This window comes from Amphiura filiformis, chromosome 8 (assembly GCF_039555335.1).
Source record: "Amphiura filiformis chromosome 8, Afil_fr2py, whole genome shotgun sequence".
Taxonomy (NCBI): domain Eukaryota; kingdom Metazoa; phylum Echinodermata; class Ophiuroidea; order Amphilepidida; family Amphiuridae; genus Amphiura; species Amphiura filiformis.
In genome coordinates this window covers 25,591,978-25,598,165 of record NC_092635.1, presented here as the reverse complement: position 1 = coordinate 25,598,165, position 6,188 = coordinate 25,591,978, and positions in this window count along the sequence as shown.

Below are 6,188 nucleotides of genomic sequence, written 5' to 3'. Positions count from 1 at the left end.
CACGCTGTTGGGCAGTGGAATAATTTGCCTTGCACTTCTTTTTTATTTCAACGGAAACGTATTCTTAAAAGAAGACGTTTCAATATATTATTATTACATAAAAACAATTAAACAATACAAGATTAGATAATATTAATATTGTGACTGACGGTTGACGACACGGTTGGTAGTACAGTTCTCAAAGTTCCGTATCAGAATGGAGTATTGCCTGATGATGCGATGCGAATGATCTTTCGAAAACTTCCGATCCACTACAGCGCACTGCGTTGCAGTTGGCCAACTCATGATATCGATGTAGCGTGGAGCAGAATCATACACCCCTACACCACACACCCCAATGACCCCCCCATACACCCTGGTTGTATTCGCCGATCGCAGGGTCATCTCAAAACGAGATTTGGAAAGGACTAACAACTTCTTTTTCCTGTTCGGTGAGGTATACAATTTTGGACTGTTTACAAACAGAAAGGTAGACAGTTCGTCAACAATTCGCCGTCGAAGTGATGATGTAACAGGATTAATTACCATAGAAATACTAGTTCACGCGGTACCTATGCATTGAACCACATAATGCTAATCGCTCGCACCTGTAAGATTAGTATCTTTGAAAAAGAGCGGTATTGTATTCAATCTATTGCAAACATACACAGGTGATGAGTGCAACCTGCTTGTAGTGAAGGGCAAAAAATAAAAAAATTATTTTCATCTATTGCTATGGTAGTTAATCCGATCATTACATGACCTCGACAGTGAATAGTCAAGACTTTTCCGGTTATTCGTCCAAACCATACGTTCAAACAATCAAGTATCAGAAGGAATACGGTATGGTCCACAGTAGAATGCTTTTTGTTCAGGTTTCCATTCACTTATAGAAGCAAAACAGTTCAGGTCTATCCGCGCTACTGTAGTTAAGTGGTATCTGAGTGGTAATGATAAGTGACAGCCACTAAAAATAATAAGGCATACAGGCGAAAGAGGACGCATTGTTGTAGGGACGTCATTTTTATATCCTATGCCCTGTATGCAGCTTGATTATTGGTAAATATATACCAGCTTTTTACTGGTGAATTCAATGTTGGGTTTGCGGTTCTTGGTTGGATATGCAGTTTTGGAATTGCAATGTTGTCATGGTTGTGTTTGGAAGGTGAGTGCCGAAAATACCGATAAAAATTTAATTATACACAACATTATTGTATTGAAGAATTTGACATTTTATTTCAATTTTAGAAACATTCTACAGAAAATTCAACAGACTATTATGGCTGGGCCCGTGCATATTAACTCGAGATTAGAATATACAAATATAATTATACTGCTATTATATGGGCCCGAGGTGAGATCAATAGTTCCATTTTCCTGAGGGGCACAGCCTCAAAGGAAAATAGTATTAATTGATCTCAACGTGGGACCATAGTTTTAACCAGAGCCTCGAATAAAGGTAGTATATATTTGTTTTATATGTTTCATCAAAATATTCGTTGTTTATTGATTGGTTTAAAGAAAATTATTCGACATTTGGACTCTCCAACTTCTATCCTGAGTGAACAGTACAACCAATTTAAGCACAACCTATATTTTGCCTTTGAAAAAAATGGGATAACCAATTACAGCAGCGAGAAATCACGCTATGGCAGTTGTGCGCGTGAAGTGTTCGGTGAACGATAAAATTGCTGTTTTGTCCTTTTCACACAGTGACGTATTTGCGCAACTGTTTCACATAGTGACGTATTTGCACGACGTATTTGTCATTTGAACGGCGAAATTGTATAAAAAACGGCGTATTTGCAAATACGTCAGTACACGATACGGCCGACAATACAGTGCGCGGCCCCTTGATGTTACTAAAAGAGAAGTGGCTTGATGAGAAATCAGACATGGATTATGTGTCAAACTTTAAGCATAGGCTTAACTGAGCAACTGAAATTGCTAAAGAAAACCTAAAGCAGGGCCAAGCCAAAATAAAGCAATGGTATGACAAAAAAGCTAAAACTAGAGAATTCAAACCAGGAGAAAAGGTTCTTGTACTTTTTCCAATTAAAGGGCACCTATTACAGGCTAGACTATTCTGGCCCATATGTAGTTGAGTCAAAAGTAGATAATATCATTAAAACTCCCGGTAGACGCAAAAGTAGACAGTTGTGTCATGTAAATATGCTCAAAGAGTATATTGAAAGAAATGTCACGGACAGTTCAAAACCAGTCTGTCCAGTTACATAAGCTGAATGAATGATCAGAGTGATCCACAAAGAGTATAATGTCAAGTTAGAAAACTCTGATGTGCTTGGAACATTAGATGAAGAGTTTACTGGTCATCTTTCTGTGGATCAACAGAGTCAATTTTGAACGTATCTTTCCTGATACTCTAAGCAGAACGAATGCTGCGTTCCATGATATATATATTGGTGACAAAAAACTAATTAAGCAGCATCCTTACAAAGTGAATCTATTGAAAATCGAGTATCTCAAAAAGAGATTCAATACAATTAGACAATGATATCATTGAACCAAGTGACAGTGAATGGAGCTCACCAGGTTTCCTTGTTCCCAAGAAAGATAGTCCTTACAGGCTCGTGGCAGACATGAGATCTGCAAATTTGCATTCAAAGACGAATTCGTACCCTATTCCGAGAATTAATAATTGCATTGGCAAAATTGGAAATGCAAAATCCGTGAGTAAATTTGATCTTTTGAAAGGGTAATGGCAGGTTCCACTCACAGACCGTGGCACCGTGGCAATTAAATTGACATTTTGTACACCATTTGGTCTTTACCAGTACAGGGTTATGCCTACAACATTTCAAAGAATGGAAAACCAAATCGTCGCCAACATAGATGGTTGTTATAATCAAACATGGGAACAACACATGGGGCAACTCGGATATATATAGCATCACCTCTGACTGATTAGTTGAAAAAGAATGCCACATTCATACGGACAGAGCAATGTGAGAATGCATTTCACAAGATTAAGGGTGGTCTTAACCCTGGAATTGTGGAAACTTTCGGGCCTCATAACTGCTAAATTATTAGTCTAAAGAATATAAAAGTTTACATTTTTAGAATGGAAATGACTTGCTGAATTCATCTGTGAGGTCCAATTTGGGCCAAAATGCTCATTTTGGAGAAAATCCAAAAAAACGGGTTTTTTGGCCCACATTTTTTCGTGCAACGTAACAAAAAAATTGTTTGGCCAAAAATTGTTTTTTATTAATTTTTAAAAAATAGATAAAAATATCTAGGGACCGTTTTTTCATTTTTTTAAATTTTGACCAACTTTGAGAAATTTGCACCAAAAATGGTCAAAAAACGCAAAATTTTCAAAAAATCATAAAAAGCCTGATTTTCGCCCAAATTTCAAATATTTTTGGTGAAGTTGGTCAAAATTTAAAAAATGAAAAAACGGTCCCTAGATTTTTGGGATTTTCTCCAAAATGAGCATTTTGGCCAAAATTCACAGATGAATTCAGCAAGTCATTTCCATTCTAAAATGTATACTTTTATATTCTTTAGACTAATAATTTAGCAGTTATGAGGCCCGAAAGTTTTCATAATTCCAGGGTTCAGACCAACCTTAAGTCAATTCTGACGAGTTCACCTGTACTATCAACAACTGATTTTCAGAAACAGTTTAAACTGGCAGTTGCTGTTAGTGATGTAGGCTGTGATGGTGTTCTCTTGCAAGAGGGTGAATATTATTGATCACCCTATACAGCCTGTCTCAAAAAAAATTGTGCAAGTGAAAAGCGCCCTCTTTGGCGATAAGAAAATACCGTTGTGACATGATGCTTACATCAACGTCAAGGGTACAGTCTTAGCTCTCAAATACAGTTTGTTCTGTTCAATTTACTCTTTTTAATCTCGAGATATGTTTAGTTAAGAACGAGAGGGTAAAATCACAATTGTGCCACTTTTACTAGGGAATAGGGACATGTAAGTCTAATGCACTCCCCCCTTCGGGGCTCGTGCATTAGACGCATCAACACCAGCGCGCGTGCATTATTTTGTCTAATTTCATTAATTTGTCAAATTTCATGAACTTGTCAAAGTTCATTAACCCATAAGTTTGTAATATTTGTTTGTCTTTTAACATGTCTTGAATGACAAAAAGAACAGTATTTACCATGGTAAAATCATTGACATGCACATGTATTTAATTTTACAGCAGAATGTGAAATATTTATTTGTCGTTTAATTGGTCGTAAGAAGAAAAAGAGAATCATTATACCTTTATCATGATAAAACATTAAAAACAATTTTGTATTGTTGTGTAATTGATGCATTCTTTTGTTTTCACGAACTCTTGATAAACTTGATGCTATCATCAATTTACATGTACAGCCCTCTGTCCTAGTAAAAGTGGCACAATTGTGATTTTACCCTTTCGTTATTAAGTAAACATATCTCGAGATTAAAACAAGCAAATTGAACAGACTAAACGGCATTTGAGAGCTAAGACTATGCCCTTGACGTCGATGTAAGCTTAAATGTCACAATGGTATTTTCTAATTGCCACAGAGGGCCCTTTTCACTTGCACAATTTTTTTTGAGACAGGCTGTATGTTACTACTCAAAGAAGTTTAACAAGCACTTTGAGAAATTTGCACCAAAAATGGTCAAAAAACGCAAAATTTTCAAAAAAATCATAAAAAAGCCTGATTTTCGCCCAAATTTCAAATATTTTTGGTGAAGTTGGTCAAAATTTAAAAAATGAAAAAACGGTCCCTAGATTTTTGGGATTTTCTCCAAAAATGAGCATTTTGGCCCAAATTGGACCTCACAGATGAATTCAGCAAGTCATTTCCATTCTAAAAATGTATACTTTTATATTCTTTAGACTAATAATTTAGCAGTTATGAGGCCCGAAAGTTTTCATAATTCCAGGGTTCAGACCAACCTTAAGTCAATTCTGACGAGTTCACCTGTACTATCAACAACTGATTTTCAGAAACAGTTTAAACTGGCAGTTGCTGTTAGTGATGTAGGCTGTGATGGTGTTCTCTTGCAAGAGGGTGAATATTATTGATCACCCTATACAGCCTGTCTCAAAAAAAATTGTGCAAGTGAAAAGCGCCCTCTTTGGCGATAAGAAAATACCGTTGTGACATGATGCTTACATCAACGTCAAGGGTACAGTCTTAGCTCTCAAATACAGTTTGTTCTGTTCAATTTACTCTTTTTAATCTCGAGATATGTTTAGTTAAGAACGAGAGGTAAAATCACAATTGTGCCACTTTTACTAGGGAATAGGGACATGTAAGTCTAATGCGTCTACTCCCCCCTTCGGGGCTCGTGCATTAGACGCATCAACACCAACGCGCGTGCATTATTTTGTCTAATTTCATTAATTTGTCAAATTTCATGAACTTGTCAAAGTTCATTAACCCATAAGTTTGTAATATTTGTTTGTCTTTTAACATGTCTTGAATGACAAAAAGAACAGTATTTACCATGGTAAAATCATTGACATGCACATGTATTTAATTTTACAGCAGAATGTGAAATATTTATTTATCGTTTAATTGGTCGTAAGAAGAAAAAGAGAATCATTATACCTTTATCATGATAAAACATTAAAAACAATTTTGTATTGTTGTGTAATTGATGCATTCTTTTGTTTTCACGAACTCTTGATAAACTTGATGCTATCATCAATTTACATGTACAGCCCTCTGTCCTAGTAAAAGTGGCACAATTGTGATTTTACCCTTTCGTTATTAAGTAAACATATCTCGAGATTAAAACAAGCAAATTGAACAGACTAAACGGCATTTGAGAGCTAAGACTATGCCCTTGACGTCGATGTAAGCTTAAATGTCACAATGGTATTTTCTAATTGCCACAGAGGGCCCTTTTCACTTGCACAATTTTTTTTGAGACAGGCTGTATGTTACTACTCAAAGAAGTTTAACAAGCACCAAAGAATGTATTGCCTGATCAATATTGGATCTGCCTGACCTTGTGCCAAATGTTATGTAATAATCGGATTAATTACCATAGCAATAGGTGAAAACAATTTTTGAATATATCGTGCTGCACCAGTACGTTCACGCGGTACCTCTGCATTGAATCATAGATGTCAAAGCTGGGATAAAGACATGGATCGCAATTCTATATAATATTCATATCATGCTGATATGATCACTCGCACCTGTAAGATTAGTATCTTTGAAAAGAGCGGTATTGTATTC